Here is a 12887-nt window from a genome sequence, read left to right as displayed (position 1 = left end):
ATTGCGGGTCGAGTATGGCGCTTTTTGCGCTCCAACTTGTGAAATTCGCGAACTTTCGCAACTATTGATGTCCGCCGCGAATTTGGATATACAAGGTGCTCGGGCAAGAGTTTTATAGAGCTTCTTTTATTCAACTTTCTGGCGAATACAATGTGTGTGTACTCACCTAGTTGTACTTACCTAGTTGTGTTTGCGGGGGTTGAGCTCTGGCTCTTTGGTCCCGCCTCTCAACCGTCAATCAACAGGTGTACAGATTCATGAGCTTATCGGGCTCTGTCATATCTACACTTGAAACTGTGTATGGAGTCAGCCTCCACCACATCACTTCCTAATGCATTCCATTTGTCAACCACTCTGACACTAAAAAAGTTCTTTCTAATATCTCTGTGGCTCATTTGGGCACTCAGTTTCCACCTGTGTCCCCTTGTGCGTGTTCCCCTTGTGTTAAATAGACTGTCTTTATCTACCCTATCAATCCCCTTCAGAATCTTGAATGTGGTGATCATGTCCCCCCTAACTCTTCTGTCTTCCAGCGAAGTGAGGTTTAATTCCCGTAGTCTCTCCTCGTAGCTCATACCTCTCAGCTCGGGTACTAGTCTGGTGGCAAACCTTTGAACCTTTTCCAGTTTAGTCTTATCCTTGACTAGATATGGACTCCATGCTGGGGCTGCATACTCCAGGATTGGCCTGACATATGTGGTATACAAAGTTCTGAATGATTCTTTACACAAGTTTCTGAATGCCGTTCGTATGTTGGCCAGCCTGGCATATGCCGCTGATGTTATCCGCTTGATATGTGCTGCAGGAGACAGGTCTGGCGTGATATCAACCCCTAAGTCTTTTTCCTTCTCTGACTCCTGAAGAATTTCCTCTCCCAGATGATACCTTGTATCTGGCCTCCTGCTCCCTACACCTATCTTCATTACATTACATTTGGTTGGGTTAAACTCTAACAACCATTTGTTCGACCATTCCTTCAGCTTGTCTAGGTCTTCTTGAAGCCTCAAACAGTCCTCTGTGTGTGTTTGTGTGTGTGTGTGTGTGTGTGTGTGTGTGTGTGTGATTACCTAAGTGTAGTTACATGCCAAAAGCTATGCTCGTGGTGTCATTAAATCTGCAGCCTCTTTCTAAATAAATATATTTAGGAGAATTTGATTTCCACGTGCTAGAATTTGCCTGTTATAAACTGTAAGACATTAGCCTTCTCACTCCCAACAGAAGAAGTCTTGCCGCCTCCCACTGTTGCTTCATTATCCAAATCTCCATCCTCGAACTTTGAATATTAGAATATATATATGTAACCAAAATATACCATTTTGTCTTAGAAATATTTTTCTTAAACAGTTTATTTTATGATCATCTTGACAGTTATCTAACGTATATCATATTTTGTTTGTTACAAACATTTTGCACAATTTTAAAGCTGGATGGACCAAGTGCAAAGACATAGTTACCTATAATCCCCATTACCTCACCTATCTACCCAAACCTACCTATCTCCTTCCCTCTCTCCCCTCCCATCCTCCCTCCCTCTCTCTTCCCTCCATCCCTACATTTACTGACTTAACAGTATCACAAATGTTAAAATTTCATAAGAAAATCTTTTTGACGACTTCCCCAATAATTCTCGCCGTTCAGTACGATTTTAATAGCGAGGACTGGAGGATGGTCGCTGACTTATCCCCACGTGACGCTGAGGCTGCAAACTAGTTTCATGAAGATCGATGATTCCCTGGAAAATAGACTTCAAGGATGGCCGTAAAAATCTTTGATATGTAAAAATTTGTCGAGAGCAAGAGAGAGGAGAGATGCGCAGCCGTCACAGATTTACACAAGAGCGCCCAGGTAGGGGGGGAAATAAGTAGGTTATGGTAATGATTTGGGCGGAGATCGGTCAGATTCTGGCGCGGAAAGGATGATTGATATAGGGGGAGGGAGAGAGAGACAGCGAGAGAGAGAGAGAGAGACAGACAGTCAATCTGTCCATCCATCCATATCTCCGTCCGTCTTCGTGCGTCCGTCCGTCCGTCCCCGGTATAAATTAAGACAGTAAGACATCAAGCCGGACCGCTCCTGTGCCAGGTAAGTCATCTACAGGCTCGCCATAGCCCGTGCTACTTGGAACTTGTTCCGAGTAGCTGAATCTATAACAACAACACAACATCAAGCCCTCCACATGTTGTGCTCGTCCAGTCTACAACTGATCCCAAACATTCAGAAATTTAAAAGTCGTGTGTAGCCATAAGCCATAGTTTCATGTATAGAAAATAATAATTTGTTATATAGTTAAGCCTAGGATAGGTCAGGATGTTTGGTTCTGACTGTAGTTATTATTTGTATATAGAGTTTGTGGATGTAGCATTTAGAACACAGGAAAAGAGCAAACTACTGTTCATGTTCGAACGTAATTGGCTTTAAGTCGTGTATAGGATGTTTGTCATTCATGAACTTGGTTGGATTAACGATCAATTAGCCATTGTTTATGATGGGCTGAAGAGATTCGTTCAAAGACTCAAGACTCAAGTCTTCCAGGGCTCAAAGTCTCATTCCGACTTGTTAACATGTTCGTAAGTCAGTATTTAACGCGGCTAACAACGCGATGAATCTTTAGTATGATTTTTCTCATATTATTGAGGGGTTAATGCGTAAATAAATATTGATTTAGATTTCGAGTTATAATTTCGAACGTGGTTTAGTGGCCTGTTACAGGTTCCCATCCCAGTCCCCCAGCCTTCCTATCCCGCTCCTCCAGCCCTTCTGCAGGAGCTGGAGGGGCGGATGTACTGCCACAGGACTGAAAGTACATTTGGTTTCCAGCCCCTCGTGTTAGGTTACCCTGGTGTGTTGTTGGCTTATTCTCTTTTCACTACTGTCCCTTGCCCCCTCCCCTTACTCACTCACTCACACTCTCTCACACTCTCTCTCTGCTCCACTCAAGGGTAACTTCACACTCGATACGTTTCTTACGTTCTCTCCCAGCTCCTCTCCTCCCTAATGGGTCACTCCCTTCACCCGTTCCTCCTTACAAAACAGTTAGCGGAAACATGATTACTACGTACACAATTCTCAGAGCAGATAATGAAACTATTCACCGCGGATGGCACTTGAACAAGAGAAGACAGGTGGAAACCGAGTACCCAAATGAGCGGCAGGAATTAAAAAAAAAATCGGTCTCATAGTGAACAAATGTAATGCCCTGAGAAGTGAGGCGGTGTTGGTGGAGGAAGAATCCATACACAGTTCCGAACGTAAATATGACAGAGCCCAATAGGCTCGGGAATTTGTACTCCACATGGTTAACAGTCGAGAGGCGGAACCAAAGAACCGAAGCTCAACTCTGCAAACAGTTAAAGTGTTAATTAAACAGGTATAGCCCTTCACTTCCATCCTGGTCACAAAGGGATAGTCACGAGTTAGTAACCCATTTACAGTTAGTGGACACAATCCTAACTCGGTGCTTAACGTCTATCTTGGGATCCAATAACGTGAGAACAAAGGCTTAACAACACCTGGCAATTAACACCCGCACGGTCTTAGAGAGGCGCACAGGTTGTTATAATATTTGTTCCATTCCATGTTTTCCTGAATAGGTTTTAAGTCGCTTAGTAAAACGATGCATTCAAAGCACTCAAAAATATTATTTGAGTCACGTGGTTTTCCCCTGAGCAAACAGGGAACAATGCGATGTTGGGTCCGTCAGGAGCTGCGGCCGCGTCGCTTCTCTCTTAATAACGCAAGTGCAAGTCGCCACAAGAGCGTTGTGGCTCTTTTAGAAAGCTACATTTTTGCCTTTGTTTTAACGAAAAGGTCACAAATGCATCTTCACGCATTCATACACTCTCATAAGCGTAAACACACACACACACACACACACTCGTACATTTAAACATGCATTCATATATACAAGAAACACTCATACACACGTATTCACAACAGCTTGGGGTGTGGTTGGAGATGATTGTTTACGTTAATCTTAAACGAAAACTAATTTGAAACGGGGTGATAATAGCTTGAGCTACCTCACCCTTTTGTGTGTATTTATACCTCAATAAACTAATTTCAATTTCAATAACTCATTTTAGTGTCGAAGATGATCAACGAGGATACAGATGTGCCCAAGTTAAGCAAACTACATAAAAATCAAAATAAATAAGACACTCGGAAAGTACCGGATCAAACACTTCAGAAATAGGAGTATAGGACCCAGCGAACAAGCCGCAGCAAAGTTAAGTCAATAACGCAAAAAGTATTAGACAAATAGTTGAAGCAACACGTATGTTAGGACCCAGAACCAGTTTAAGATGGTGGAAATGCTTAAAAAATCTGATAATTGCGAGAACGTTAGAGAGCAAATAAAACATCAAACAAGATAATGAGGTAAAAGTTAATTAAATTAGCAAAATAATGGGACAGAGGGAATAAGTTAACTGTACTTAACAATGAAGGAAATCATAGAAGTTATTGATTTCAAGCAACTGGAAATAACCGAGCCTCGAGGAATGGCTGAGACGCCTGATGGCTCAGTACTGAGGAGATGAAGATGGTAAAAATATACAATGCAAACACGAGAACGAGACAGAGGACGAAGGAGAACACTCACACCAGCGGAGGTTGGGAAGCAGACTTCTCTGGGAACCAAATCGGGTGCGATAGGGCAAGATACTGTTGATTCAATATCCTGGTTAGTGCCTGTCCTCGCCTCCTGGTGGCGCTCAGGGCAGCATGAGCGCTGTAAACACACGCTCACACATATACACGCTCATTTGTTATTTGGCTCTTTTAGACAAAAGAGGCGGCATAACGTTTCAGCGTGGCTTTTATTGCTCATGATTACGATGTTCCTCGTGTCTGTTGCAGCTGCTGCCCGCTTCTGACTGCTGCTGCTGCTGCTGCTGCCTCTCGGTTCCTGCTGCTGCTGCTGCCTCTCAGCTCCTGCTACTGCTGCTGACGCCTGCTGGTGTTCTTGTCTGTTTTCTCTCACGGCGCACTGAAGACAGACGTGAATCTGCGGGTACAAAAAGTATATCTATACTTTGGTTCGACCCGCCTTTCCAATTTCATTAAGGGGGATTCGTTCGTTTAGCTCAACATGGTGTATTTCCGCGATGGCCTGACCTCCAGGGCAGCCTTTGTACGCTCTGCTTCAATCATATCGAGAGAGCGGGTGTGTTTGTGTGTGTGTGTGTGTGTGTGTGTGTGTGTGTGTGTGTGTGTGTGTGTGTGTGTGTGTGTGTGTGTGTGTGTGTGTGTGTGTGTGTGTGAGTAGTGGTCTTGCTGGATCTATTTTTTTGCTGTCTTTCATTCGGGTTTTCGGCGCTTTTAGGGCAGATATGATTTCATATTTTCCAAGAGGTCTAACGCGGAGTGGATGTGCAGCTTTTCTTCCAGTTTTATTTTTGTTCTGGAGGTTTCTTGATACGTTTTATCTTTTATCTGGGCCTAGAAAATGTGTGTGTGTGCGTGTACTCACCTAGTTGTACTTGCCGGGGGGGGGGGTTGAGCTTTTGCTCTCTGGTACCGCCTCTCAACTGTCACTCAACTGGTGTACAGATTCCTGAGCCTACTGGGCTCTATCATATCTACATTTGAAACTGTGTATGGAGTCAGCCTCCACCACATCACTGCCTAATGCATTCCAGCTGTTAACTACTCTGACGCTGAAAAAGTTCTTTCTAACGTCCCTGTGGTTCATTTGGGTACTCAGTCTCCACCTGTGTCCCTTTGTTCGCGTACCACTCGTGTTAAAAAGTTTATCCTTATCTACCCTGTCAATTCCTCTGAGAATTTTGTAGGTAGTGATCATGTCTCCCCTTACTCTCCTGTCTTCCAGTGTCGTGAGGTGCATCTCACGCAACTTTATTGTAAGTACAACTTACCTAGTTGTACTTACCTAGTTGTGCTTGCGGGGGTTGACCTTTGGCTCTTTGGTCCCGCCTCTCAACGATCAATCAACTAATGTACAGGTTCCTGAACCTGTATTGTGTGTGTGTGTGCGCGCGCGCGCGCACCCCCGCCCCCTCCTTCCTACTCGTAAAGCCAGACATATAAATATAACATGAAAACCTTTTACTTTTCATACCCGGCCACACACTTGGTGCTTGGACTCAAGCACTCAGAGAAAGCTTTAAAACACACACAAACACACACACACACGCTCTATATGGACTTCAAGTAGTGTTTGGCGTGCAGGTCTGGGAGGGGTCGTGTGCCTGCATGAGCACCCTGGCTAGTTGGCGGTGGGGGGGGGGGGGGAGGGACAGGTAACGCTGCACGCACTCTCACGCACGCACACGCACGCTAACGCATGAGAGCGTGCTAGAGAACTTGATAGGTTAAGATGACTGATCCAAATTTAGCTAAATCATTTGCTCGTAAGGAGAGAATTAATTGCTATCTTTGATTGCCTCTGAGCAGCGTGAGGGCAGAAATTTCCCGAGAAAATCAAGAAAATCTAGTTGACTTGAGGTAACGTTAAATAATGAATAAGAATTATTATTAAAATTATTAATTTAGATTTACAGTTCACCTATGGAATACATAGCTACCACCTATGGCTCCTTATTTTAGTATTTTGGATAGTTTTATGGCTTAATAATTAAGATTGTAGTGAAGTCTTCAGCGAAGATGATAGCTGTTGACGGATGAATACTCTTTACTAAAATAGTTTACTCTTTACTGAAAATAGTTCAAAAAAATTATATTAAGTCTCCATTCTGTGTCAACTAATGTTTCAACCCATGATTTAAACCACTATTCTACAGTGCCTCCCCTGTTAAAGGTTAGCACTTAGGAGATAGCTAAGGGGTTTCTCAGTAAATTGTAATAAGCACTCCATAAATTATTACATATAATAATGAGGCTTTTGCTAAACAATATTATATACAATAGTGTAAGCTTTGAAAATCTTAGAGAATGGATTGTAGGAATGTCGACATAAAACTATGTGACGCTGGAATGTCTAAGAGGTACACTACTGCAAATAGGATGGACATAGGGTCTATAACAAATCCCACGATGTTTATGGGGTCCACTGCTACCTGTTGGTGGTAGTGGACGCTACTTGTGCAGAAAAATATTCTGAACAATGTTATCCTGGACGTTAATAGTTATTATAACGCATAAATTTTCTCACTTCAATGAGTTAAAATCACTTAATTTGCCATTAACGAGCAATATCTTAAGTCCATTGAAAGCAAATATTTAACATCATCCAGTGTTGTGTCAGGAACTTTGGGTTGTTGGGTTTCTTAGTCCTTTATTGTATATATTGCATATTGTAGTTGTCGAGCGGCCATTAACAGTTCTTGACTGACGGGCCATTACACCTTCACTGGCGATTATATTGCAAATGTGGCTCTGTTGTACCCGTTGTTCTGTTGCAACAGTTACAATAGAATGTTGTGTTTTGGTTTGTGAATTATATTTTGAAATTAACAACTTCAAACATTCAAGCTGGAAATTATTATTGGTTCATTAGAGACTCGTTCGTATTTGGGGAAGTGAAGGAGTGGCTGTTGGCCATTGTTAATTGACACTTCAGACTCGCAAAATGTTAACCAATGGGGGGTGAGTTTTAGGGTGAATGTCATCCAATCAGCGGCCGGGTTTGGTTGCCTGTTAGATATAAAAGTGACGATGAGACAAACTACACTTCAGTGTGTTTTACCTCACTTTTGGTATAGAGTTCCAGCTTCGTCTCTTGCAGGTGAGCTGTATGTGGGGGATCCCACTCCCCTTTGTTGCGTCCCTCTCCTTTCTCCCCCCCCCCCCCCCCTCCCTTTTGTTGCGTCCCCATCCCACTCCTTTCCCCCCCCCCCTTGTTGCGTCCCCCATCTCCCTCCCTATACCCCATTGTTAGTCCCTTCCCCGCCCCTGGTCCCTCTTACTGGAACTAGTAAGGTGCATGGGGGGGAAAACTACCATTTCAGACTTGCCTTGACGAATTGAAGGTTGGGTAAAATGCGCATAATACTGAGTGTGGCACTGTAGCAGTCCTGAACTTGGCCTGCAACGCTGCACTACCCCCCTTGTATCATGTGAGAGGCTAGCTCTTAATGTCTGGCCATCAATGTTAAAAAATCGGTTATGTATATTAAATGTGTACAGGGGGTTACTATTTTTAAAACAAATTAAACTTTCCATCTAGTTTTAACATGACTACTTAAATTCACCAGGATAGATGTAGTTCTAGTAATGGTAACTTGTAAATTGTTCTACAAAGGTTTGTTAATATTTTGCAATGTCCATCCATGGTTTTCCTCCCCCCCCCCAATCAACGCTAATTTAACTTCCTGTCGCATATATTAATCGTGAAATTGCCTTAAAGTAGCGTAGCATTTCGGTAGATTTATATAATTCATGACTTCAGTGTAGGTGTGTAAATTTCTCGGTTAAAAAACATTAACCGAATAATTCCTGACCATTGCACTTAACAGATGGTTAACTCCCGGATCGTAGTGGTGCAGTTGTCAGCGCCCCGGCGGGGGTCTCTACAAGGCAGTCAGAAGCTTGGTTAACTCCCGGATCGTAGTGGTGCAGTTGTCAGCGCCCCGGCGGGGGTCTCTACAAGGCAGTCAGAAGCTTGACAAACGCGCCGTAAGTAAAATTCAGATGCTAGTCTCCGGACACTTCGCCCACAGTGAATTTAGCAGCTGAAAGTTTTAGTAATGTACAGTGTAGTCGTGCACGTTGACAGTTTGTTCCAGTTACTTTGGACAATGTTAACACTTCTGTAAAGTGTAGACGGTTAAGCTTTTATTTTAATGTAAAAGGGTAACTACTTGGCAAGGAAAGTTGTATTAATGCTTCTTGTATGGGTCTTTTTGCTTGGCAAACGCTCCACCCCAAAAAAAATTTAATCGCATCCTCTGATTTTGAAGGTAACCTAGAAGCTTTTAGACTATCTACAACCCTAGCCTAGAGCGTTAACAAATGATTTGAGTATCTTTTTTTCAGTTACTAATTTAACTTTGAATCGAATATCCTGCTTAACTTGTCCGTGTAATTATTACGAAGATAGTAAAATTTTTCATAATTTTTACTTTGGCTTGCCTTATTAACCATGTTCTTGCAACAGGGTTAAGTCTCTAATGCACTCTAGTCTTAAATGATTTTATTTCAGATTCTGGAATGATTTTGCTAAATGCTGGCGAGGGCTCCGGTGACCACTACATGGCCCCAGACGGCTCCCTGGTGTTCTTGTCTCCTGAGCAAAACCAGTTGCTTGCACCAGTTTCCGTCTCGCATCTCCCTTCCCCAAGTCATCCTTCAGGTGAAGTCTCTACAGTTCTTCAAAGACACCGGTTTCAAACTAGTTTCTTTTCGGTTCCATAATACGTCTAACAGTTCGCTCTTCAAGCGTCACCCTTGTCCTTCCAACCCATTCCTGCATTGAAGGTATCCCAACTTCCACTCGCCCCTCAGCCCCAGCTTAAGTCTCGGCCGTAAAGGCCACAGCAAACTATACACCCCATCCTGTGGAATACCTGGTAACGTAGTAAAATGTTGTAAGATTTTACTTTAACCTAACCAAACTAGTAATGTGCTTTGAGTATCAAAGATGCAGGTTAGACTCCTCAGCATGGCTTATTGTCAACTTTTAGTGAATTGGGATAAGTTTAATTTTACTGTTTCAGACGCGTGAAACGAGGGCTGGAAAGCACTTAAAACATTTCAGGGTGCATGAATACTAATGCCTACAGCTGGTATCAAGCAAACTCTTACTGCTAGTCATGGCAGAGGCTTCCAGCTAGTTAGTAGCAAAGACAAGGACGACTTCAGTTATCGCCAGAAGTGAGTTTATTAGTGTTTTAAGTTGATATACATGTGCCTTAAACTTTAAATATGTTCAGCCTGCTGGCCTAAGAATTTTACTAATTGGCGAAAATTCTAAAGTTACATAATTTGTCTAATTAGGTGGGATCCTGTTCATGTGACAAGCGGCAACGAGCGAGGCACGACGACCTGGTGGTGGTCATGTGACAAGCGGCAACGAGCGAGGCACGACGACCTGGTGGTGGTCATGTGACAAGCGTCAACGAGCGAGGCACGACGACCTGGTGGTGGTCATGTGACAAGCGTCAACGAGCGAGGCACGACGACCTGGTGGTGGTCATGTGACAAGCGGCAACGAGCGAGGCACGACGACCTGGTGGTGGTCATCCTGGTATATTGTCCTACATAATTTCTCACTGGAGGGTCAGTATGGCTTGTTTTACTGTATTACTTTGTCATGCAGCTCAAATTGTCATAACATACGGTGTTTGGAAATTTTTTTTAAGTGCAGGTTACTCGTAACGGCTTAGACGGCTGTAAAGAGGCTTGTAACGGTAAAGTTTATCTTAAAGATTTAAGAATTATTATTTTAAGGAATATAATTGATAACTCTCCCCTCCCGTCCCCAGGCTTGGACGATCGCAGCCAGACAAGGCAACGAGGACTGTCTCGGGGTACTGAAGAACATCTATAACAGAGGCGTGAAGTGGCACCACACTGCCTGTCACCACGTAAAGTCTCTCAACTGAGACCAGCTTTTGATATGTGTTTTTTGCCAGAAAATGGCCTGGTTTCATGAATGGTACAATTGTAAAATATTAAAATTTACACCAGCTCATAATCCTCTTGAATACCTTAATCGTGTCTCTTAATGTTTCGTGTCTACACAACTTGCCACCAAGGACCTGAAGTGTCGTTAGTTTCTCTCTGGTGCTACATAGCCTTCCCGGTTTGGTGCCTTTTTTTATACTTCTCATAACTATTCGGTTAAGGAAAACTAATGACTTGTGACTTTCATGTACAAATAACAAGCAATTGGAACAATGCAGGGGGAGTTGTGGGTATGTGAACCACTACATGTAACCCCCCCCCCCCCCGGGCTAGGTATCTAAGATGTATGTATATATTCACTGTACATTGACTGTAACCATTGTGTGAGCTTCAGCCTACAGTTCAGATCTATTGTCTTGTGTATGACCTGTCCTGTGTGACGGTGGATACCAGCATTATCCTCACTGTAAGACTTGATTGAATTCATCAGATTATGCAGAATTGTAATTATATATTATCAATAAAGATGTTAATAGTAGTAATAAGAAGAATGACACTTGTCCTGAGTTTTTTGACAGTTGGATACTTTAGATATCGTTCGCCTTGTGGGTTTGTTCTCGTATTTGCGTTTATCGCCCTCTGATTATCCCGCACATTTGATGGTGCTACATGGCCTTCCCGGTTTGGTGCCTTTCAATAATTACTTAAAAGATACTGTCAAAGGAGCTTTAACGCTGGTTCGACTCTCCAGTGTTCTAAAAGTTCACAAGTTTTTATATTCAAACCCATTCTAACTGGACAACTAAGTAACTTTGCAGTTTCGTAGAGAAATATCAGCATTCTATAGTGACCCAGTATTAAGAGTAACAGATCTCTAAACTATTACTTTTCCGTACAAATATGCACTTATAAAACTGTTTCTAGTCTTAGGCAGAGACTAAGACTAGACAAATGTCGACACTAAAAAAACTAAAAATGTCTTAAGAAAATAATGGAAGGAGGGGGGAATTGCCTGAAATTCTAGGAAGACGTTAAGTACATCACTCTACTCCAATTAAATTTAAGCTTATTAAAATTTAGAACAAAATACGGTGATGCACGCATTTTCAGTGTTCAATCTCCGAGCTAATATTTTTACTTTTAAAAGATTTTTTTAAAAATCAAAGTATACGTAAGAACAAATCCACTAGGGCCGTGATGAGGGTTCGAACCTACGCCCGGGATGATCCCAGATGCGTCTGTCAACTGTGCCATTTTTGGTTCCTCCGGCACTGGGAATCGAACCCCGGACCACAGAACTACGTATCTAGCGTGCTATCCACTCGGCCACCAGCGCCCTTAATGTGGACAATACGATCTGTATCTTCCATGGGCGAGACGGAGCATTATACCAGTGTGTGTAACCTCTAACATACACTGAGGACAACACAAATATAAACGAGTCTAAGACACAAAACATCGACACTAATGACTGCTCAACAATGATATTTTTAACATATAAACAAGCATTTTTGTTCAGTCCGAAGAAAATTTTGATGAATAGTCTTTCTACTTTTGGCGTTATTCCTCTTCCTTCGCGCCCCCCCCCCCCCCTTTTCCTTTCCCTTCCTCCATCCCTGGAAGAAATATTTCCTTCTGCATCACCAACAACTCGTTCAGTTATGGCTCTGAAACTCATCTAAACTGCAGCTGCAGAATCCAGGAGCCGGACGAACAAGACCCCGCGACTTCCGAAAGCAATCACCCTTGGAATAATAGTAAATGAGGCCAGGAATTTGGCTGGAAAGCGCCTCCGGTGACGCAGAAAAGGAGGAGGAATAGGAGGGGTCACAAAGCCAAGTTAGTGATATGAGTGAGCCAGGCGAGGCCCCGGGAGGCAATACAACAGTCTTACAACAACCACAAGGGGTAAACTCTGACAGGATTTGCTTAACTTTTGCGACTGTAGAGATGAGGTGTTGATTGTTGGACAAATTGTGAGTATGGTGTGTGCGCGCGCAGGCGTGCACTCCAAAACGCCTTCTCCATTGTAAAACACCAATAGAACAGTAAAAGAGGAAAACATTTTAAGAACAACAGAGGAGTCCTCAAGACGGCAGCCACCTTGCCTCACTACCAACGTTGACAGAACCCGGGCGGTTCCCAGACTCCCACGCTCCCATGACAAACACCAATGGACGAGGGAGGCCGATATGTAAATATGAATTATCGAGGTGCTGGGATGGTATGTGTGTGTGTGTGTGGTGGGGATGGGGGCGGCGGGAAGGGTGTTGAGAGGGGTGTACATGTGACAGGATTACTGACCACCGGGTGTTGTGTTCAGAGACACTACTCTACACCTG

General features: G+C 43.2%; 1 long non-coding RNA gene across 3 annotated transcripts; it reads left to right on the top strand.

Annotated features, from left to right (window-relative positions):
- Positions 1 to 2735: 2735 nt before the first annotated feature.
- LOC123746176 (uncharacterized) lies at positions 2736 to 10956 on the top strand. Of its 3 annotated transcripts, none has more exons than XR_011225151.1 (6): positions 2736 to 2839; positions 8436 to 8595; positions 9122 to 9271; positions 9636 to 9792; positions 9916 to 10197; positions 10404 to 10956. It is a non-coding gene; the product is annotated as an uncharacterized lncRNA (long non-coding RNA). The 3 variants fall into 3 exon arrangements; XR_006771472.2 differs by lacking the exon at positions 2736 to 2839 and adding an exon at positions 7651 to 7705; XR_011225150.1 differs by lacking the exon at positions 2736 to 2839 and adding an exon at positions 7885 to 8036.
- The last annotated feature ends 1931 nt before the right edge of the window (positions 10957 to 12887 follow it).

This window comes from Procambarus clarkii, chromosome 80, assembly GCF_040958095.1.
Source record: "Procambarus clarkii isolate CNS0578487 chromosome 80, FALCON_Pclarkii_2.0, whole genome shotgun sequence".
Lineage (NCBI taxonomy): Eukaryota > Metazoa > Arthropoda > Malacostraca > Decapoda > Cambaridae > Procambarus > Procambarus clarkii.
The sequence above is the reverse complement of the archived record's forward strand: the minus strand, read 5'-3'. Positions and strand labels throughout refer to the sequence as shown.